Here is a 24641-nt window from a genome sequence, read left to right on the forward strand (position 1 = left end):
TTAAAAGAAAAAAAAAAAAGGAATTCTGTTATTTCTTTTTAAAATCTTAAAACCTGAACCAGAGAATCAGTTTAGAGGCACAGTGACTCTCCTCTTTTCTAAAGGTGAATTTTCACAGTAGAGCTGTCATAAAACAAATCAGTCCCTTCTGCACCTTTCTCTCCAGCCCCCTCTTCAGTTGCATGTCCTATTCGTTCCTTCCTTTGTGCTGGCTCTCCAGTTCTCTGCAATTCCTCCAGCTGCAGAGCAAGCCAATTTCAGCTTTTCTGCTTTGTTTTTGCTAGCTTCAATTTATCCCATTTTAATGAGATGGATCAGCTGAGCACAAGGTCAGAAGACAGACAGAGACAACTCCAGAGATGGGGCAGTAGCATGCAATGAGCTATTAGATCTGCTCAAGCAGTGTGGTGCAACTTTCTTGCCAAGTTCTGGTTGAAAGAAACAGCAAACATTGCTGGTAGATAAAACTCTCTCAAGTTTCTCTCCATGTAAGCAATTGGTCCTTTAATAGGTCTGGGATTAAACGTAAGATTCTTGGAACATTTTCATTGAAGCTAGTTGCCGGTAGCATTAGCTAAGGAGCAGCATGACTGAAAAAGGCATAAAAATTTCTTGCCCTCCTCACTCGCTCCTTCTAGTAGGGTTTGACAGATTACATTACTAAAGATGACCTGTTGTTCTTACTGAACTCTCCCTAATTACTGGCTAACAACACAGTGCTCCTTTCTTTACACCCCCTCTGAAAGATCACAGTTCTCAAGCTGTTTCTTCCTGATCTTCCCTCATTCTCATTTTGTCTCAATAGTACTCTTTCTGGTGCTGTATTTGAATTCTGTGATGCTTCTTTTCACAAGGGGGTTCTATTTTCAGCTTCCCTTGTTCTCAATGACCAACCATGCATACTCACTTGATGAGGTAACACTTGTTACCTCAGCAACATGTTCAGATATTTTCTCAAAGTAATTTTTGTCATGAAGTAACATGAGAGGGTCAGGTGCTCCTTGTTCAGTTATCTCAAGTACAGGGGGAGCGAATGGCAGCCTTATTTTTTGTAGTGAATCTGGCAAGGAAGGAGCTCCCATATTACTCTTAACAAAAAAGGAAAGGCTGCAGAGAAGTATTTGTCTGGTGAAAGATGAAGAACATACAATGCAACTGTTCATGTGTGTGGATTTTAGGAGGCAGAGAAGGGAGCCCTGGAGCTCTGCAATTACTGTTTGTTTCCTATCAAATTGCTGTGTGATTCCTGAGCATCATATTAATCTTTCACACAATAACTAGGTGAGCATGCAGAATACCGGGGAGTTTAATGTACAACAAGCAGTGTGAGACAACTGCTTCTAAAATTCACTTTCTGCAGACATTTTATAACCTATATGTTCTTAGACAGCAAACACAAAAGGACATGAGAACAATCAAAGTTAGTTCTCTTTTACATTTAAAAAAAATGACTCATGGAAAATATTTTCTATGTGGAATAGAAAGCTGTCTGGAAAAACGATTTTGTGCTGTGAGGAACCCTGTACAGGATGTGCCTTATTATGGATAAAACTGTCATCCTACATGTTGCCACCTGTGTTAGACATATCCGTGATTTAGTGATAATTTATATCAATCATTTTAAACAAGCCTATAAATTTACATTTCCTTTCTATCTCTTTTATTTATAAGTAAATGCCTATGTCCTTATATGGAACCAGAAATGCTACTGCTACACTGGGGCAAAATGTTACTCTATTGCCTAATTTTTGATATTTTCAACACTTTTTTTTTTTTTTAAGTTTTCCCATTTGGCTATGTATCAACTGTGGATGATGACTGTATTGAGTTTCTTTACCCTAAATCTTCTCCTGCTTTTAGATTTCCTGTGTAAACTTTTTATAGTGTGTATGCCATCTCTGTCCCTATGAATTCAATAAAGGTGGGATTTTTTAATTTGTTTTTAGCTGAGCTGTTTCCCCACCTTCTCTCAGTATGCATTTATAATTTCCGCCTTCTTGTTGATCCAGTTAAGCTATTTACTGTATACACCATGCAGCAACTCCTAATTACCATATAATATGTTTTCTAATGTTGAATTCATGGCGATCATGAAGATGAAAGGATGAACCTAACAAAATTATGACCATCTGAGAAGTGATTAAACAGGAAACTCCCCTGCATTGTGATAGAAAGGAAATGAGTGGGTGTCAGCCTAGTGAGTTGTTCCATATGAATCAAGCTATAATGGGTCTGTTTTTCATGTGTCTTAAAGGAGGGCTCAGAATCATCCCTTAAATCTTGTTTGTTGACAATTTAGGGAAAAAAAAAAAAAGAAAGAAAAAAAAAGTAAGCTCACAGTCTTGCACTCCCAGCCATCAAGTAAAAGTTGACGTAAGTATGGAGCAAACATGAAAAAAAGAGCAAAGGATTTCTTATGGTTCTTAATTCTTCTGCTGAGAAATTAGTGTTTTCTTATCAACTGCTCTTTCCTTCCTCTAATTGTCTGATGTAATAGCCTCTTGTCTTAAATTTTTTTTGTAGCTCATCTGTTTCAAACATACATTCTATAGCTGACCTATTTCTCCCTTTTTAATCTCAGGTGAAGAATGTTTTCCTTCAGTAAATTATTCCTTTTTTGTTGTTGTTGTTCCCATACAATATAGCCAAATTTTACCACAAACTGTGCTTTAACCTTTCAGTAAATTGTCCCTTAGTATAATACATGTTCAAATTATTTAATTTGATCATTTTATGAATTACCTTTCCATCCAGTATTTAAGGATTCCCCTGACAAACAGCCTCCGTCTTTTAAAACAAGAAGTCCCTTTTTAAAGATCATAGTGACCTAAAGATGCCCCTGGAGGACATTTGTGTATGACAGATTCACTCCCTTGGAAACCTGTACAGTTTCAACTTAATGTGATTCTTGAATGAATGTCATCCTGGTGGACAAATACAATACGTAAACATAAAAACTTCTGTGTGAAGAGAGAATCCATGAAGAATCCACAGACTGATGGAAATGCATACATTATTAATGAGTGGTTAGCTGTTCGGGTCAATCTGTCCTGGTCTATGTGTCATATGTAATGACTTACTGACTCTTCTCTTCCTTTTATACACTGTCATTGGAGTCAGTTTCAGTGCTCTGTTTCTTCACATTTTAACCTTTTTTAGCCATAGGAATTATGAGTTACTCAAAGAAAAGATAGTCATCCCAATGAAACACGAATTAATTTGTGCCATAACTACAACATTCTCACTATCAAGCTGATCTATGCGTGTAGATTTACACAAAGGAAAGACTCATCACTCTGAATTCAAAATCCATGGATGGAGACAATTTCTCTTCATATTTCCATCATCAACAATGAATAAAGGTACATAACTGTGGCTTGTGTTGTCTGGTCAAATGAGATGATTTAGATGAATTTAGCATCCTACGTGTTTATACTATAGATTTAAAAGGAGGTGCTGCATGCTGTTGTGTTTAAACATCATTTAACTAGATTTGATTTTTGAAAAAGGACACGTCTTCTATTGTCTGTAAAAAGCATGCACATTGTGAAACCACTCTCCCTCTGAAGGACAGATGGAGAGAACCTAAATAGCAAATAAATGCCAGAGGTCCCAACATCTGCCGTTAGCACAAGACCTGGAGAGTGCATTTTAAGCAATGAATTTTAAGTGGGATTGTGACTGGGATGAGATTCATGTCAGCAGGAGTGGATTCCCAAGAAAGAACGATCCTACAGTGTCAAGAAAAAGTTTGCCATGGTTTTCTTTGGCTTCACACTTGGAGAAATATACAAAACATGCTGGACAAATTCTGTCATCGTGTAGCAAGTATGTGTGCTCATACGAAAATGGCCTACATCCAGGTAGGCACCAGTAGACAGTGATTTATAGTCTGAATTTTACCGGGATGTGAGCTGGATATTTTAGCAAAAGCAGTCGAGTCATGTCTTTGAAGGCCGGATTTCCCAGGCTATGCAGAGAACAGGTTCAGCCGGTTGCTGGGTGCTCTCAGCTCCTACCTCCACCACACCCATCCCGGGCTCCCTGCACCTCTGAAACACAAACACAGTGGGTGAGATTTTATCTGCTGAAATATTTTCAAAAACACTGGATTTTTGTCTTTCAAGACACTGGTGTCTACCTTACTGGGAGAGTAAAGATTATTTGGATAACTATAGCCATGTGCAAAAAATGTTCACACCCCCAAAAAGACCTCATCCTTTTTACCTCAGTGACTGTTTCCTCTGAAAATATGGATACGTTTTTAAAGCATAATATTCATCTCCAGTTTAAAAACTCAGCCTTGAATCACAGAGCAGAAGCAGTGCATTGCTGAAGGGTTTGGTCACAGCCTGCCAAATTTTGTTACACAAAATACAAGTTCACTCAAAACATATTTTCATACAGGCTGCTCTCCTGATCAGTCTTGTTGATTCATTGTATGGACTGTCATTGCTCATCAACTGCAAAAGCATCCCAAGTAAAATTCAGTATGATAGGTTATAAACTGATTTAAAACTATTTACTATAAAAGGCAAATCATCATCAAGCAGTTCCTGATAAAATCTGCACATTTCACAAACTGTGGGGGAGTGCTGAATTATAATAAAGACAGAACATCAAGACAGTGACATGAATTATTTGGTATGCCAGCTGCAAGCACGAAAGCCAGACATCTTAAAGGATACAGATCATCTTTACAGAAGGTAGAACGATACTATGGAAAGCAATGAGTCTGAAAAAATTAAGTGTTGTGAGGAAAAATAAACTCAACAAATCTCCACAGTATGATGCAGTGGTTAAAGTGATCCTTGGGAAACATCAGGTAAGATAAGAAAGCTGTGTTACCATTGGAGCTAGCACTGACGTAACTATTGGTATACTGTTGTCTACCCAAATGTTGTCCATCCAAAATATGCTCTTGAGAAAGTTATTAAACAGTTGCTTTGGAATAGGCACAGGATGGTTAAAGAAAGAGAAGCATGACTTAACAGTGAAAGACGCAAAGAGCCCACTGATGTAGAGATACAGGGGTGATCTGATTGCTATCTGTGAAGGACATAGAGTAGAAGGCTGCTCTTATACCTAATAAGCAAAATATAAGATGATCTGATGCTGAAAGTCACAGCTAGGAATAAAATGAAAATGTCTTGGGATAAGAAAAATCAGCACTGGAACAGCTAAGCAAGAATTGTAAGAGATGTATCACTGGAAATTTTCAAAGCAAGATTGCTCTTGGATTTGAAGTAGGAACTAATTATAAAGACTTGCAGCCTTTTGTGGTACAGGGAATCATTAGTGCAATATTGTGTGTTACAGTATTCCCTTCTGTGCTTAAAATCTATGAAGCCATCTTGCTTGTAGATGGATCGCCTCACAATATGATAGACATTTTGAATAGCCTGATAAATACAACACCAAATATTCATTGAAATAAGAAGGTAACAGGTCTCTGTTTTTCAGCATTTACCATTAATTCTCTCTGAGCTTAAGTATATTGAAAAATGGTTTGAAAAAGTGTTAAAAAATGATGACAATACATCTTAAATTACTCATCAATCTTGGTGAATATTATTGAAATTAAAATAATTTATACAAGGAAAGAATCTTAAATACACATGTTCTGGTGAAATACCTCCCCATAAATGCACTTATATAATACAACAGTGACATTAACCCATGCTGACCCAAAACTTTAAATGACTAATCAACAGCTCAGACTGCAAGGTTATGGTCACAATACAAGAATCCAAACAGAATAAAAATTCAGCCACTTAAGCTTGTCTAAGATAAACTTAAAGATTACAGATGATGGAAAAGAATTTTATGTAAAAGAAATCTATGGCAAGGCCTGATTAATATTTTTGATGACAAGTTGAAAAATGAGGCTCTACTGAAATAAGGTTCTTTGTAAAATCTTATATTTGTTATGAACCTTGCACGTAGGCAGGCAGCTCTTGCAAAGCTGAAGATTTGGCAACCTTGGAAACCTTGATCACAGTATATAATACCTATGAAAGAAGCCAGAAATTTGATAAAAGATGGCTCTTTTCAACTGAATACAAATTCAGACCTTATCAACAGAATAAATGTACTCATGCCAATATACTCTCTATCTCACTTTATTTCTACGCTAAAAAAAAAAAGAAGGAAAAGAGAAATCACCCAGATAATTCTGAGACATCTTTTAGTTTGAATGCAACACTGTATAAAGTCTTGGAAAATATTAGAAGGAAAGAATAATTAAAGCCCTGAAAGCAAATGCAAAATGGGATAATCCTGGTTTTATCAAACATAGATAGTGTCAGACTAAAATCTTTTTGGATAAGATAATTGACCTTTTAGACAGGGACAATGCAATAGACTGAATTTTCACACATGTGAGAGCATCACTTGTTGCAGTGTGAAGGCAAATTATTACTGAAGTGGAAATGATGAGGATTACCACAAGAACTGATTAGGTCGATAAGGCGCTGACTAGCGTGAGACTACAATGTATTAAAAGAGAAGTTCTCAAGATGAAGAAGGCGTTTTGTTGGCACTTCCTCACAGAACAGGCTTGAGGCTTATCCTACCCTGTTTAATCATTTTCAGCTTAAGGACAAATGAAAGAAATGGTACAGGGTCCAGTAGCACGAAGTCATGCACTTATGGGATATTAAATCAGTCAGAACATTGCAGTGGGTCTGCCTAGGTCTCGTTCTTGTAGTGATCTCTCCAGAGTCGATAAAAAAGGCTTTTAGTCTCAAAAGGCTAGATTTTACTTGCATGTAAACTAAAACAGTTTGTTTTAAAGAAAGACTGCTCAGCAGCTGGGTGAGATGCAAGAGAAATAAAAATGAATTTATGACAACTTTCCTCCTGCCCACAGTCTCTTTGTTGACTGGATCCTTCCTTCTAGTCATGATTTCAATCCACTAAGTGGCTTTCTGAAAACTCTGTCTGGTCCTCTCTTGGACCACAGTGAGCTTCTTTTTCACTCATTGTAGAGGTCTTGTCTTGGCTCTGCTTCCTGCTTCTTGTAGAGCAGTCTCTCAGTCCCTCTGCTGCTTTGCAGTTGTTTGGTTTTTTTTGCCTCTTCCTCATTTGGCCTCACCCTGCTGTCAGGGAAGTTTCTCTCCTCCAGACAGTTGCTCCAGGGGAAGAGCATTCTCCTGTTCTCCACAAGGTGAGCATGAATCAGTCCCTTCTTTCTTAAAGGAATATGACATTCCAGCACAAACTGCTAAAATCCATCACCTATCATGGAGCTGAGCAGAAGAGAAAGATCTCAGTGTATTGTTGTTGGAGGATGATTGTTACTAGCCATTCTGAAGCAGCTGTGAAATGCATGTGAAGCTGTGAATAACCAAAGAGAATTAAAAGAGATTTAAGTAGATCCTAAAAAGGGAGAAAAAAAAAAAAAAAAATAACAAAATCAAAGGGTTATAAGGCAATTGTGAAGCATGTTGGATGAAAAATGAGAAAAAAATAACTCTAATGGATTTCTAGGGCTTGGAGTAGAATGATATTCTAAACAAGAGCAGTGAGGGCAAGAAGCCAAAGATGTCTTAAAATTTGAACTTTATAGACATAGATATGGGACTGTATGAGAGAATGAGAGAATTTCTGGGGATGGGAAATTAATCTTTATTGCATATTCAAGGTATTGGTATCTCCAAAAGGTTTGAGAGAGGCTGAATCATTATTTGTCTGCACTGTTCATAGACAGTGAAAATCCCATATTTTGTGACTTCCGCTGGTTGCCTGTAGAGGTCAGAAATTTGTGTGTTCTCCTCATGTGGTCAAAGATAAACCAGTGGTCAGATTTTGGGTGAAAGAAAAACCTTTCACTTGGGACATACTCGCAATGACCATTTGCTTTAGGTCTCTTGGCACCCTCTTCTGTGTGGGCCATTCTCTATCTCCTAAGATATTTCAGGAGTTTCATTTAAGAACTACTTTGCTATTGCAGGGTCATAGTGCAGTGATGATAGCGTTGATTTTTTTCCTGCTGTACTTTGTAGCTATGGATTACCCCAAGTTCTACATTTGTCATAAGGTGTTGGGAATTATTTGTCATGTATTGTATTTAACTTTGTGATTGGAATTGGAACTTTAGAAATAGATGTGTACTGAAAGGTTACCAACAATTGTATGTGGCTGTAACTGATGACCCTTAAATTCTTGTTCCTGGGTGGTACTTTGATTTCAGGACAAGAATGTTTACATAGACTTTAAAACTAGAGGAACTGGTATACTGACAAGAAGTGATATACTGGTAAGTCTTCCTTTTAGGAAGACTTCCCTCAATGAAATTTGAATCAGCACAACTTCCGAACTGGGGGATATATATGGATTCAAAATTAACTCATTAGTCCTTTGTCTGCATGCTTAAAACTGAAACAGAAATTACGTATCTGCACTTCTGTCTGGAGTGACAATTACTTTCAACTTGTCTCTCAGCTGAAACAGAGGAATAGAAATAAATCAGAGAGTGTAAGTCAGAAAGAAGGAAGCACTGGAGCCAGAAGCAGTAACATTTGGTGCCATATTGGGGGACTAAAAAAATACATATTTTTAACTACAATAATTTAAAAAGAATTGGGGCCATCTGCTATTCACAGGACATTAATTATTAAAACTTACGAGAAACTGAAAGCATAATGGCTGATGTATTCTAAATTGTTATAAATCTTAGTCGTGCTCCTTCCTATTCTGTCTGATGTGAACAGCTGATCAGCATGCAGTAAAAAGGATTTCATCAGAATTACAGTGAACTTAAAGATAAAAGCAGCTCTTGAAATTAGGCTCAAAGACCTAAAGAATGACTTCAGTATAATTTTGTAATGCTTGCCCCACATGCACACAAAGTTGCATCTGTTTATCCAAACATATGTTTTAAAATTTAGTTAAATTCTTGCAAATCCCATGTGTACATTCTTGATTAGATTTTAATCTGTCTTAAATTCATTAAAATTAAGTCAGTTCCTTGCAGGGTTTGAGGTTTTCAGGCATGTGCACAAAGGAATTTGCACCACTGTTACTAAATTAAACCATTGATTGTGGTTCAGTAAGTGCAACATTTATGTAGGGAAAAGCTCTCCTTTATCGATCAGCCTGAGCTACCAATTGTAGATCCAGGTCCAAGTTTCAGTAAAATACTGGCATATTGAAATACTGGTCCAGGCCTACATCTGTTGGAAAGCATGAAGTCATTCACTCTGCTAAACTCTCCTGTGTATTTTTGCATACTCCTATAGTAAAAAAATATGATTCAGTTGAGATCAAATCTATGGGCAAGAGTAGTTTTAAACAAATACAAAATTGTGCAATGCGTCTGAAGTGCAAGTGTAGCCGTGCCATTGAATTTAATGGAATTGCATAGAAACCTAGTTAATAAATCTGTCTGTAGGATTTTCACAGATTATAGTGCTAGTAAGTGTGTATTAACTGGGGTTCACTGAGACAAAAAGCAATATACAGGTAAAACCACACAGTCTTCATAAATTTGTTATCTTTGTGTTATGATACACGTTTGGTCTCTAAGGAGAAAGAACTGCTCAGAATTTATGAACAACTGATGTTCATCCATGGGTAATGCTAGAAACAGACTGTTGGCATATTAAGGCGATTTATGTATTCTATTACTCAGTACATTTTGAGACTGTACCATTCATAAGATCTAAAACTCAAAACATAGTAACATAAAATGTATCACACTGTTTGTAGTAGGTGATGGGATAAGAAATGGGCAAAAGGACAAAATTTACAGGTAAAGAATTACAAGCACCGTTTGTTTGTTTAAATTGAACACTTCTCCAAAATGACTGTTAAACTACCATAGAAAGCAGGAGAAGATTATCAGATATTATGTTATTTTGGAGCAAGAGCTTAGAGACTAAAGGGAATAGAATATTCTGCTATTCTAGGACATTCTCACAACTGCATATGACTGAGCAGTAACTGGTGACAGACAGATGGTACCATCCAGAAAGCCCTTCTCAAAGCAATAGCTAAGGGGACTGCTGTAGAAGCCAAAAGTAAAATAAAATCTGGTTAAGAACAGCCATAATTTCAAAGTTAGACATCCAGTATATACTGCAGTTGTGAGCATGTATAAAGGAGTAAGACTTCTTCCTGGGTTAACTGTGGTCACCTGAAGTTTTGCTTCCTCTTGGTGACACATTTAGTATTGTGGTGAGGTGTTTTTTACGCCTGAGCAGTTAACCTATAGATATTTGCTATAGAAGGTTTTTGTTTGCTGGCTGAGTGATGTGAACAATCCTTCTGGACCAGACTTACAGAGGTATTTGTCCTCCTGGGTATCTAAAACCCTTTAGGCACCTAAGGTTTTCTGCAGAATATGCTAGATGCCTATTTGCAGTATTAAACAGCTAAATACCCTTCTAAACCTGTCCTTAAGAGTAGTCTTGTCTGTAGGTATACTCCTTTGATTAACTATCATTAGAGTTTGGTTTCCTTTAAACAAGATCTCAACTTAGAAATACATTGCAGTCTTTGTTAGCAGGAGGCAATCTTTCCTATCAGTTGTTCCCTGAAAAAGATTCTAAAGTAATTTTCTGCTCTATGGCATCTCATCGTTATCAGTAGTTCATTGAATTGAAAGGAGCTTTCCATTACAAATAAGAATATATCATGATACATGGATGGAGTCTGTCATTGGTTATGCAGAACCATGTATCATACATGTGATATTCTGGAAAGTATGTCTTAGTTAAACCATCCAATACATGTAATGATTTTCCTAGACAGGGGTTTAATTTCATTTGTTGTGTGTGGAAAAAAGACTTCTTGAGAAAAAAAGAAATTTAATTTTGATTATGAATTTTTATGCAGCTGTAATGAGAAGATAGAATTGCTGGCTGTCCTCATCACTAACCATAGACAAATGCTATGACAGCCTCACATCATTGTCCAGTAGTTTCAGTATATTGAGCTATCACTGAAGCCAGCTTCTGATGCTTTCTAATTGCTTGTGATTACATTGCACATCAGCCTCATATGCAAAGGTAAACTGATGAAATCATCTCACTCCAAAGAGCACAGCCAGTGTAAATGTGGCACTGGATTCAAAAAGGATCAAACTCATGGGGCAGCAAACGTGTTTCACACAGTGCTCTGAATGCAGCCTTTGTTGCAGAAAGCTCCTAAATGGCTGACAGTCAGAAGGCAGGGGATTGTCATAAGGGAAAGATCTCTCTATACATGCTTATCTTCTTCTTTTTGAATCTTCCATAAGTAGCTGATAGTGGCTGCTGCCAGGCACTCCTTTCCGTGGCAGAGCCCTATTAAACTAGCAATTGATTTGGGCATTATCTTTGCATAATGTGACCCTAGGTCTCCTTGGAGACCTGAGAGCTTTGCGGGGCTATCAGTCTTCAGAAGCAGTGTCGCTCTTGTATTTCTTTTTACTTTCAATAGCTCTATTTTGCTACGTTTTGCTATTCTACAGTATTTTATGATAAATTTTATGAACTTTTAATGCCTTCTGGTAGGTTATTGTTTCCTTTTGGGAACACAGTAGGTTGGCTGGGTTAGGTCATTTTGTATCTCTTGTTTTAGGTTTTTCTGTAAAGTCTCTCTTTTCTGTGTCGATATCCCCTCACCCACAACTGGTCACATTCCTACAGGTTGAAGGCACAGCTTATCCATGTTACCACAGCCACAGCTGCCTCCGTGATTCTGCTACAGTCAAGCAGGTCACTAATCTCACCACATAGCTTCAAACAAAACTGCTGAGTGTGTGCAGTTTGCAGTAGAAAATGTTGATGCCTTAAGCTTGTGCTACAGATAGTCTCTTTTTCATAGTAAGTCTGTACATTTCTAGTTGGTGTGTGAACTGCTTCTTTTATTTATTTGTCAGCTACAGCACTGTAATATGAAATTAAACCCGTTTTCAACATCCATAAAATCCTTGCCCCCAGGCACCTTTCAGTCTTCTTTCTCTACTGCTTTCCATAAGTCTACTGGATTGTTGTCTCCCTTCCTGGTCAGTTTGTTTCTGCTACCTCTGTTCCTTTGGCTTTAGTATTTGTTCTGGGCTGTGGCTGCTGTTGATTTGTCACTTGCAGCAATTTTTTTGGATGAACTGGACTTTTCATCTCATATTATTTTCCTTTAATAAAGAAATCTTTTAACGCATTAGAAGTAAAATGTGAGTAAGGTCTCTTACCACTGAAATGTAATGCTTTTTGGGGTAAGAGGTTTTTATCTTTCCACAGCATTCAGCAAACACATTTTTCTAGCACCTCCACCATACTGGTCAGCTAGCTAACCAGCCAGGCTTCATATTCTTCCCATTAGTTTTTCTCAGAGAAAGAGAAGAAATATATGCATTGCTTTTCCCTTTTGCCATGCCTGTGGCCTCAGTATTTGTACCTGCTGGAAACCCTTCCCTCCTGCAGCCTGTGCATTTCTCTCCCAAGTGCTAGGCAAGTAGCTACTTGGTGAACATGAGAAAGAACAGTGAAATACACAAGTTAGGCAATTGCCCACTGCTTTGCTGAATGACCTCAACCAACAGCATTGCACAAGAGGGAGGACGCGTTTCACATGCTGTGGACCAGAAGGGTGGAAAACCAAGGAGACCAAATACTCTCTCAGCCCTGCTGCAGGGCCAGACACAGGGCTGAGACCTGCGGTAGGAGGAGCACATCCCCACAGGGAGGAAGGATATTTGCCTTCTGCTTGTTGTCAGGCATGGCCCAGCTGGTCCACGAGCCAGGTCTCCAGAGCCTTGAGTAGCTAGGCTGCAGGCACTAGTGGCGCCCCTTTCCTCAGGCCTCCTGGGCACCCTCCCCACCATGGCCAAAACGCTGGGCTGTACCCATGTACACCATCTCCCTCCTCCTGGCTTTGATGCACAAGTCTGTCTACCAAGTTTCCTTCCCTTCCTGGCTTTGTGATGGATTACTCCAATGTGTAGGCCCATCACTGCCAGGGTGCCTCTGCAGATGCAATGAGGAAGTGGCTTAGTCGAATAAAACTGCTTTTCTTACTGGGATTTTTAAAAAGTGCTGGGTAGAATTTAAGCACAACATTAGTAGTAATGCAGTGTAAATGCTTGAACAAAAACTGTAATTGGTCCTTAAGCCATACAAATATCCCTGTAAATTCTTACTTAAGGGCTTTGGAATCCACCTCTAATGTCTCTTAACTACTGCTCCAAACAGACACATTAAAGATAATTAGGATAAGGTGGGACAATTAGATATAATACACTCACAGACAAAAAATCTGTAAGAATTTACAGCTGTGTAATTCCAGTTAATTTCAATAAGGTGGAATGGGACTTTATATCAGTGTAGAATTAATGTATACAGCAAGGTCCTAATGCTCCACACACCAGAAATATGCTTAAAGATTCCAACTTTTCGCCAGTGCTTTATATAAATGTTAATAGATTATGTGCATAACCCTAATTCAAGAGCCTAGCAGAGCAGATGAGATGTCAAAATAGCTATTTTAACCAAGCATCAAGTCCAAGTTTCCAGCTTCCAAGTGAGTATTTTCTGCTTAGCCGTCTTCTCCCACAAAACTAGTAACAAAATTTCCCTAAGAATATAGGCAATATATATGTCATAGTGTTGTTAAAGATTAACTTTGCAAATACCTGGGAAGTAAAGATGGGCTTTGATACTAAATAATAAGTCACTTGTTGCTAAAATGTCCTGTTACTTGATTTTTAGAAGTTGGAAATATAAATGAAAGGTAAAGTCAATTGCTCATACTGATCCATTAAGAAGAATGATGTATCTTTTCTGAATTTATTCATTTCATGTCATATCCCAGTAGGAATATTAGTTTTTCCTGCTATAGAAACTAGATCTGTGAGGTAAACCAGTCAAACTTAGAATTAGCTTTTGGTTAATAATTACTTCATAAACTCTTATTGTAAGCTAAACATATTAATACTTGAAAAGAAGTGAATGCTTGAATCTAGATCCAGCTGAGTCCTCTCACAGATGTCAAGAGTACTGCCTTGCCTTGAAGTAGCAGTTACCCTTAGGTGCAAGGGTCATGGATTTTGTTGTGAGAATAGCAGAAGTATCGACTAATTTAGAGGAAAAAAATACAACAATTAGGGGAAAAAAAAATCTACCTTTTGGCTCACCCTTTCCTGCCACAAGTTAAGTTGTTTAAATTGTTGGCCAATACAGAAATAAACTATATCCCTTGTTCTGACTTTTCCCAAATAGTTTAGATTTGCAGCTTGTGTGATCCATTGCTTCTCACGTGATTAACTACAACAATCTGCCTTATGGATGCTAAAACATAAAACTGTCATGGGAGAATTCTCACTGTCATTGTATTCCTTGCCAAGGTCATGGAAGGCAGGGAAAGTTCAGGATGATTATTTATAGTGTAACATAATCTCAGAGGATCAGTCTTTCAAAATTTTACATACTTGTGAGATTAAGTTGATTTTGTGAAAACTATGAGGCTTTTTTTTTTTTTTTTCAGAATTCACTTTGCTTGCACAAATGTATCATTTTAATAATGGGAGTCTCCATTCTGAGTATATTAGCTGAGACTACACTGGGCAATGCTTCTGAATAAATCAAAACATCCCCCAGTGCTCTCTGATTCACTTGTTATATATATTTTCAGACAGCAAGGCAAGAGAAAAATAGTATTTTTTTCCAGTCCCTTAGCTGTCATGATAAATTGATTAAGTTGTAATAATTTCACCTACATGTGGTACTTAGAACAGCCTGAATTCAGAGCCTGCTTTCAATCTGTGGTTTGTACAGACATCACAAGAGGGATGCCTGAAAAAGGGATGGAAGCTATTTTTTCCTTTGTGTAGCTATATTATATAATACCTCTACCCTGAATCTGAAGACAAATTGTTGTTTATCACTGGAGAAAAGTGCACTGAGGGATACTTCAAGTGGCAGTTGTAAAATATTTTATGGAAGATCCTTTCTCAACATGTACTGAAACAGAAGTGCAGGTGGTACAATAAAGTTAATAAATAATGAACTGTCTTGCTTCAAATCACAGATACAGTTGAAAAGAATAAGAAAGAAAGAAAGAAAGAAAGAAAGAAAGAAAGAAAGAAAGAAAGAAAGAAAGAAAGAAAGAAAGAAAGAAAGAAAGAAAGAAAGAAAAAAAGAACAACCCAGGACTTTCTCTTCAGAAATGCCAGTTACAGGAATTCTTCTTTAAGGACAGTGCCAACAAAGCCCTATGCTTCCTCTCCCAGCACTGCTTCTTGCTTTCCATCCTATTCTCAGTGAGCAAGTATCTCTGATACCCGGGTGTGCTGGTCTTGCACCACTCTCAGTTCGCCTACCGCTGTGGTCATCCCAGGCATGATGCTATGCATGATATTATTTCGTCGGGCAAGCTCTGCTGTGAAGGTGCCCTTTGTAGGCTTGTTTCTCCTGCACGTGACGAGTAGACCAAGCCTGTGTTTTGGAATGTTGGTTGCCACATCTCTCTGTTGGTGTGTCTTCTAGTTTCAGCACACACTTACAGGAACAGGCAATACAGAGGCATCAGAAACCATGAATAAGTTCCTAAATGGTATTATTTTCCAATCTAAGTAAATAATACTGAATGGTTTGGATTGCCAGGCCCGTCCTTTTCCAAAGAAATTCTTTCAGGCCTGTCTTGAAGATAAGATGTGCATAGCAGTGACCTGTTATTACTGACCTGAAAAACAGAGCATTCTTTAGGGCAAAACTACTTGTTCAGAAACTCTCCAGCAGCAATAGCATTTTGGGGACAGGCTGGTTTACTCCTTGAACTTCCTTTCAGTCACAGTGGGAGCATTTTTTTAGGCAGTATTTCTGCCCACCAATTGTCTAGCAGCAAAACCAGCAGCAGTAGAGTCCTCATAGCTCTGGCTCAAGCACTTTGTCTTTGATTCTGTGGCAAGTTTATTTAAAGTGATTTTCCTCCAGCATCTTTGGCCCTGCATACAAAAACTGTAGCATGTAAATGTGTGATGGAAACGACATGAAATATGTTAATTCTTGAAAAGTTTCAGTGATTTTTGAAAAAAAAATAGACTTTTCATCTGTTTTGTCTGGATTTAAATTAAAACATTTTGACCATTTCTGGAAGAAAGCAACTTCATTTCCTCTTCATATTCATAAAGCAGCAAGGCTTTTGATACTGTCTCCCACGACATCCTGCTAGCAAAGCTGAGAAAGTGTGGGATAGACGAGTGGACAGTAAGGTGGGTTGAGAACTGGCTGACTGGCCGAGCTCAGAAGGTGGTGATCAGTGGCACAGAGTCCGGCTGGAGACCTGTGACTAGCGGTGTCCCCCAGGGGTCGGTGCTGGGTTGGGTCTTGTTCAACATCTTCATCAATGTCCGTGATGAGGGAATAGTATCCACCCTCAGCAAGTACGCCGATGACACAAAGCTGGGAGGAGTGGCCGACACGCCAGAAGGCTGTGCTGCCATTCAGCAAGACCTGGACAGGCTGGAGAGATGGGCAGGAAGAAACCAAATGAGGTTTAATAAGATCAAGTGTAGAGTCCTGCACCTGGGAAGGAACAACCGGACGTATCAGTACAGGCTGGGGGATGACCTGCTGGAGAAGAGCTCTGAGCAGAAGGACCTGGGAGTGCTGGTGGACGACAGGTTGGCCATGAGCCAGCAGTGTGCCCTGGTGGCCAAGAAGGCCAATGGGATCCTGGCGTGCATTAAAAGGAGCATGGCCAGCAGGTCAAGGGAGGTGATCCTCCCCCTCTACTCTGCCCTGGTCAGGCCTCACCTGGAGTACTGTGTCCAGTTCTGGGCTCCCCGGTATAAAAAAGACAGGGATCTCCTGGAAAGAGTCCAGCAAAGGGCCACAAAGATGCTACGGGGCCTGGAGCATCTCCCCTATGAAGAAAGGCTGAGAGACCTGGGTCTGTTCAGCCTTGAGAAAAGAAGACTGAGAGGGGATCTCATCGATGTGTATAAATACCTTAAGTGCGGGATACAGAGAGATATGGACAACCTCTTTTCAGTGGTTTGTGGGGACAGGACAAGGGATTATGGCCACAAAATGGGTCACAGGAAGTTCCGTACCAACATGTGAAAGAACTTCATGGTGAGGGTGACGGAGCACTGGAACAGGCTGCCCAGGGAGATTGTGGAGTCTCCTTCTCTGGAGATATTCTAGACCCGTCTGGACGCCTACCTGGGCAACCTGCTCTAGGGAACCTGCTTTGGCAGGGGGGTTGGACCTGATGATCTCTGGAGGTCCCTTCCAACCCCTTCAGTTCTGTGATTCTGTGATATTAATACTGTTGAACGTGTGAGATCAAGAGAAACTGTTGCTGTATCTCAGTACCTAGAGCTACTTTGTCCTTTTTCAGCAAGAACAGCTCCAGAACGTGCTATTTCTTCACATGGGGAATGGCATCTGGCATGCAAGAATGTCTCACTATTTTTTGGTTCTTGTGTCTGTGACTTATGGCCAAGTTCTGCTCTGAAATCCATGCAATTCTGCTTGATTTTCGCTGTTGTCAGTGAGAACACGTTTTGGTCCTGAAGGTTTTTAGTGTCACTGCTTACTAGGTCTGGTTCTCTGCTGTTTCATTCGTGCTGATCTACTGAATTGAATGGAGTTGCCAAGCTGTAATACTGTGGATTTGATTATCAGGACCCATGAACTAGAGAATACCTCCTGCTCTGTTTTTCATCTTACTCTGTTTATACACTGTTGGCTTCTTAGGGGTTTCTTTACACTTTCACAGAGGTGATAGGAGAATCAAATCCTTAGACTGAATACAAACTTCTGCAGGTTCATATATAACTCCCTTCTCTCTGCTTTTTAAGTAAGTGAAAACTCTTCAAATACTCCTTGCTGTCTCTCATTCTTCCTCCAGACTGCTCAATATCATATTTTCCAAAGAGCCCCACTTGGTTGATGGCACCTTGCACAAACAGCTCAGAGTTGCCACTGCCCTCAAGGGACTGCTGAGAGACACATACGGAACCAATGTAGGAGTCTTTCCACGTCTTCAGGATGACAAAAATGCTCTAGTCATTTCCCTTTTTCAGAAAAGTCTGAGCTGGAGCACATCATAAATCTCAAATCCAGGTACGTACACTGGCTGCACCCCAGCCTCACTCTAGAGTATTACATGTCTATTCAGACACCAGACCTTCCAGCCATTGATTTCCCAATGGCAATGGGAAGGGAATGTGACTGTAACAGACCAGAATGGAGCTGTACTATACTCCAGCCAAGTCTCCACTGTGGAAAACAAGGAGATCAGGGCTACAACACATGCTCTGACACATTTCTACTGCTTAGTCTAGACACAGGCAAATATCTCTCAACACAGTAAAGCAGTGCTTCTGCTGCAAACCTCATTTGTGAGGTTCAGTTGGCACTTCATTGGATGTAGCAATATATCCTCCTTGTCTCTTTTAAAAAAAAGAAAGGGAAAATTATAATAAGTAGTAGAATTATCTTCTTAGAGAGATCTCATGGTTGCTCCTCTAAAGGTGAAGATTCTTTATGTCTTCATTCTCCCTCAGGTGCTCACTTGAGTGTATGCCCTTGTGAATCCGTGGGACTTTTTGTGTAGTAAATCTGGCAGTACTGGGCCTGCCGTGACCAGACTGGAATTGCAGAAAGTTGCATCAACAGTTTCAACAGTTTTCAACTGCATCAACAGTTTCTTGACCATAGACCTTAGAATCACAGTGAGTCAGCACCGCTATCCCAGCTTCACTATCTCATCAAAGTATATCTTGCATATAAATTTTTGAAGTGTGAGGACATACTTTGGTCTATGTCAATGATTTACTGACCATAGACCTTAGAATCACAGCGAGTTAACACCACTATCCCAGCTTCACTATCTCATTAAGGTATATCTTGCATATAAATTTTTGAAATGTGAGGACATACTTTGGTCTGTGTTAATGATTTACTAGACCTGGTCAAAGCTCTGTGTTTCTTTTCTCTTGGGAGATTTTAACATTTCCTGATTTGGTCTGGTGTGAATCAGAGTGGAAACAGAACAGTGTTTGCAAAATGAAATTTAGAACAAAAAGTCATTCAAGAGGGTCAAAATGTTTGGCTTAAAATAGTTGTAAATGTTTGCATCCAGTTGTTTCACATTACTTTATATTATAATATCATATCAATATGTAAAGGAATTTAGAGAATTCAGGAGTTCTCGGAACAGCACATAGAAGAGGTGATAGTAAGAAATTATACTTTCCCAATTCAGATGTACAAGTGGGAAAGCAAAGCACGTCAATAGCTTTGCTATAGCAGTAGACAACACTGACAACACAGAAGAATCCATGAAACCACACTCTAGACAAGATTCCAGAATCTGATGATTAGTGGTATGAAAATGAAAGTAGAAGTCAAAAATAAAAAGTTGATGAAGAGCTAAGTCATGAAAATCATTTGTAATGTCTATTTGGCTCCCTCACATACATATAGATGTATGAAGTCATATGATGTACACTAAATGGTCAGACCAAAACCCACATTAAACACATTCTTTTTAGTCATCAATATAGACAGTCATGGCAGGACGCTATTGTCTATAGAAGTACAGAGTGTGGTTGTGAGCAGAAACTGTTATATTTGTTATGTTATGTTATGTTATGTTATGTTATGTTATGTTATGTTATGTTATATGTTATGTTATGTTATGTTATATGGTATGTTTTATGTTATGTTATGTTCTATGTTATGTTATGTTATGTTACATGTTATGTTATATGTTATGTTATGGGAAAGAGTAAGATATAGCCAAGGAAGATGATTCGGTATTGCTGTCTCTCTAATCCTTTGTAATTGCAAAGATAGCTTGGCAAAAGAGACAGGCAAGGTAAAGATGAGAGTGAATTTCAGGCCATTACTTTGGGATGATGAAGAAATCTCACTACAGCTTGTATGGGAAGAAAATGGGAATACATAGATTGTATGTATTTGAGAAAGTGATACCAAATACTTCAGAGGAAGTTATTGGAAGTCATAAACAAACAAAGACAAGCTGGACAAGCAACAAAATAAGATGTTACAAGAAAAGCATAAACAGGCCAAGTCTGCTGTCAAAGCAAGGGCATGATCAAAGCAGTGAAGACATCACAAAGACAGTACAAGCAAAGATTTGTGGAGAAGGAAGCTCAGCAACTAAAGAACACCTCAAATAAGCTAGAAAAACAATTTACGCGGCGGTTAAATAGTAAGGGAAAAGAAACTATGCCAATACTACTGGTGCTAGAATGTCTGACAGTAACCTAATGAATCTTGTAAGAAGTGCTGCATGTAGAGAAGGATGTTTTGAAAACATTTATTCCCTGTAGCAGATGATGAATTCATTCTGGGTGTGTTGTGGGATGGGACAGCTTGGTTTGGCTCTCAGGACAATGGATCCCAGAACTGAATCTTCATCAACAGAAGAAGCAGAAAAAATACTGAGGCGAATAAAAATGCAAAAGGTAGAGGAATGCATAACATTAAGGTGGTAGAAGGAAGTGGAACATGCATCTGGAATGCATTGCATTGAAAGTATTCATGAGGAAAGAATGTCTTGCCAATACAAATAATTATGTAGATAAAATTTATCGTCACTACTAGGAAAATTCATTTTAATGGTACTTGTGAACAGATTAAGATCATTTTTAAAAGAAAGAAGAGGTGAAAAACAGTGCAAAATGGTCTGGCCAAAAATGTATTGATTGAATATTCATCTTCTAACAGGGAACTAGAAAAAAAATGCAAGAATAGTGTTTAAGGTTTTAAAAAGGAAAAACAAGCAAACAATTCTTTTCAGTGATTTTATAATGACATTAAATTCATCTCAGAAGGGACCATTATGAAAAAAATGGCTAAATCAGATGATCAGGATTGTAGATAAGGATAAAATGATTCTAAAAGGTGTATATAAAGCATCTTGCAGTCTCATAAGAACTGATAAACAACTGAGCAATTGATTCATTCTGAAGGCTTGTAGAACAGAAAAGGCCATAGAGCTGCTATTCTCCTTCATCGCTGTCTTTAACTAGCCATGATGAAGCCCAGTGTGTAACACTGGATGAGTAATGTTCAGCTATGCTGCTGGAAAACACTTTATTCCATCTTATGAGGATTGCATCCTCAAAGCCTGCTCTGTCATTTATCTGCAAGTGTGTCTGTGATGTTCCCAAAACGGAGATGTCCCTGTGGGTCTGATCCTTAACCGTTCCTTGACTGGTCATACAAGTAGTCCCTAATCATTTTCCCAACATTCATTTGTGCTTTTCTCACTGGTCACGCAAATCATGTGACATGAAAAAGCTTATGTGGCAAGTATGCTCCAGTCACTTCAGTCTCAGAAGAACTGTCACCATTTGAAAGAAGAGGTTAGCAGCTGACACACCCATAACATCTAACCTTTATCTCACTCCCAAACTGTGTCTGAAGGGCCAAAGATAAATAGAAAGCAGGCAGCAGACTGTTAGATTAGAATTATTCTTACAAACTGGATCTAGCTCACAAAACTTTGTTCTTGGTGGTGGTAGTGGTGTGGGTTTTTTTTGTTTGTTTGTTTTCTTTTAGGCTCTTTGATGGAGAGTTAAGCTTTCTAGTTTGTGTGAATAACGTCATATAATTGGCAGACACTTAAATTGATGAGAGGTTCTTGGCTATCTTAGAAAATTGATGTAGTTGCCTTGGATTCACAATAAATACCTAGAAGACAAGATGATTTTGTATCTGCAAAAAAGGAAAACACATTAAGTGTTGCAGGGGTAATCTTATAAAACAGAATCCGATATACACGCCTAGAAACCTTGACCGGTGCTGATTATCAAGGATGAGTTTACAAGAGCACATGCTTTAGCCACAGGAGATGCACAGAGATTGACATAATTCCACATGAGATAAAAACAGGATGTTTAGAGAGAGATGCGCTACCTAAAGTGAAGGTCAGAATTCAGGAGACAGTGGAAGTCTGTCATCTTGCAAACCAGACATTTGGCAGCTAATCATGAAGACCTTCCCTGAAGACCCTTTCTCCCGGGACCCCCAAATTGTTGTTCTTTTAGAATAAGGCTGCTCAGTTCCATGTCCCCACACAGGATCCACTGCATGCTTTTTGTAAAGCCCAGGGAGCTAGTGCCAGCACTGTGTAGTTGGGAATTTAGAGGAAGTACTGTGCACCTGCTTCACAAGTAATCAGAGGAATACTGAAAACACTGGAGATATCAAGTCCCCAGGACCTTGCTAAGATTTAAGCAAAATTTACTGAATCTGTGCTTTTTTCCAGTTAGTGGCAATAAGTTTTATCTGTATTACTGTTTGGATTGTAGACATTTTTTCCTCATGAATATTTTTTAAACAGAATGTATTTCAGGTACTTGCTCACTGTGTCTCTGTCATTTGGATAGTCCTGTTGTAGAGTCATTTAACAGGTTGTTTGATAATACTTTTAGTATACCAGCTGGTTCCATTACTCTTCCATGCAGTTGTCTGGGTGATCTGGGAAGGGAGGTAGTTTGTAATCTGAGGATAGTTAGAGGGAGGCCTTTGCTTCTTTGAAGGACTGTATTTCCACTGACTGGGGACTAATGTCAAATCTTGAAGTCATGACAGCTCTGTTGCCTGCTGAAGTGGAAAGTCCAATAGGAGTTCGATACCACAGACCTCATTTGCTGTAGGTTCAAAGGAAAACACCGCAATTCATTGCACTAAAAGCAAGTGGCTCCTCTGTAGGTGATCCAGTACTTTGCTTTGAAATGACACGTAGTTCACTTGAAAAATTACTTGGCAAATGTGGAAGCTTTACCATCTTTCCATGATGTAAAGAACCATTAAAATAAAAAGCCTGTGAAGACAGCTATTAAGCTGCATTGATGGTCTGGCACTTCAAATGCTAAATATTACACCAATGATACTGGTAAGAACTTTCAAAATTGTCCCTTTTGCACTAAAGATTAATTTATTATTAGAACAACAGAATCATGATTAAAATCAACCGCTTGTGGAAATTGTATATACAAAGATCTTCAAAACACCAGCAGCTCTTCCAGAGTACTGACGCAGAAGAAAATACTCTGGAAGAAGGCAAACGTAAAAGGTTACATCATACAGTCTTGTGCCATATATAGATCTGATGCAAAAATTAAAGGTATGAATAGTTTTAGAACAATGAGTTGTCAAGGTGAGACATAGCTATGTAAGAACACTTAGCTTGATTTGTGCTGTTGTATATCCATCTCAAATATTAGTAAACTAGTTTGGTTAAAAATATATGAATGAGGACGGAAAGACCTAGAAGACTATGATCATTCCATGCATTGCATCTTTAAATTGCCTTTAACAGATCATCAGAGCTACATTACTTTTCTCTTTTAAGCATAAGAATTACCTTTTAGCTCTGAAAACATTCTCTGAATGGCTGAATGGGAGATAATTTTCACTAACAGAACAGCTAAAACGTTCTTAATGTGAATTGTATTTTCTCCACTTTTAGTAGTTGAAAAGCTAGGCATCTAGTCTGACATACTCATTTAAGCTCCCTCCATAGATAGGTATCTCAAATATCAACCTCACCTTGTCCTAAGGGATGGGATTGAGATAAATTGGTACCTATCACATGTTAGTGACCAGAGGTGAAGCATGAAAAATGAGCTTTGACTGACTTGAGAGTGTCATCTCTGGTTATTCAGAACTGGTCTAGTATTCCTTTTTACCTTTTCTGATAAATCTGTTGTAGTCATAAATGAAAATTAAAATCAGAAATTTTGAAGGTCTGATTTTTTTTCCTTTTTTGAAATCAGTTCTCCCCACAAATATTTACTTCTTCAGTAGCAATTTCAAAGGTGATGAAGTCAATTTTCCACTACGAACATTACAAATACTTTTAAGAGAGAGCTCTTTCTGTTCCCTTATTCTGAGATATGCTCCTCTCTCCATTTTTCTAGTTACTTCACCGTGTTAACATATAAAAGCCTTGCTTTTCCCTAACTAATTATAAAGTCTGTGCTTTTTTTATCAAACCACATGAAAAAGTCATGTGAGAAGTCACAGAGCAAAATCAGTTCCAAGAATCAGATACCAGAATGCTCTCAGTTCATGAATTCATAGAGTAAGGAAAAAATGGGATCATGGAAACTTGCAGTCCATCTACAGCTGATCTGTACGTTCTGCAAGACTGAATATGCTGAATAGATAATATTACAGAATTATCCACTTCTGTCTATTTTTGTATTTTTTCCACTTTATTTAAGGACCTAATGCGGCAGGAGTCCCTACCTTACTGTCTATACAGGATTTCTGCCTGACATACCACAGTAATACACAACACCAGTAAAAACAAAATAAATACTTTCATATTCATATACTTTTATATTCACTTCTCTCATGTAGGATGATATTCTCTATAGGCTAAAGACAGAAAAATTGGAGTGTATAAATCTAAATGCACTTTCAAGCTTTAAATGTCTTACAACTAGGGAATCTTTACTGTAAGAGGCTTGCTTTTAGTAGTATCTGTTAATAAAAAATGCAATACTGGATTTATCCCTCATGTTTTTGGTATTTCTTCTGAGAAAGTTATCAAGTGTTCCACATTAGGCTAAGTTGTTCAGAGCCCTTTGTTCAACAAGAGATTGAAGGCAGGACTTAGACTACCTGACCAAATGAGTATCCTCCTTAAAAGCAAAGTATACCTTT

General features: G+C 38.4%; 1 protein-coding gene across 5 annotated transcripts in view; it reads left to right on the plus strand.

Moving 5' to 3' along the window:
• The window catches only part of LOC310895204 (uncharacterized protein), a 127560-nt gene that overhangs the window by 39986 nt on the left and 62933 nt on the right, over window positions 1-24641 (plus strand). For 2 of the 5 annotated variants that reach the window (XR_014580532.1, XR_014580533.1), the window contains exon 1: window positions 7178-18053. The exons of the other annotated variants lie outside the window; for them this stretch is intronic. The gene's annotated coding sequence lies outside the window, so the exon portion shown is untranslated. Of the gene's footprint in view, window positions 1-7177; window positions 18054-24641 lie in introns of those variants that run through there. 5 annotated transcript variants of the gene reach the window in all.

Source organism: Anser anser (genome assembly GCF_964211835.1).
Source record: "Anser anser genome assembly, chromosome: 2".
Lineage (NCBI taxonomy): Eukaryota > Metazoa > Chordata > Aves > Anseriformes > Anatidae > Anser > Anser anser.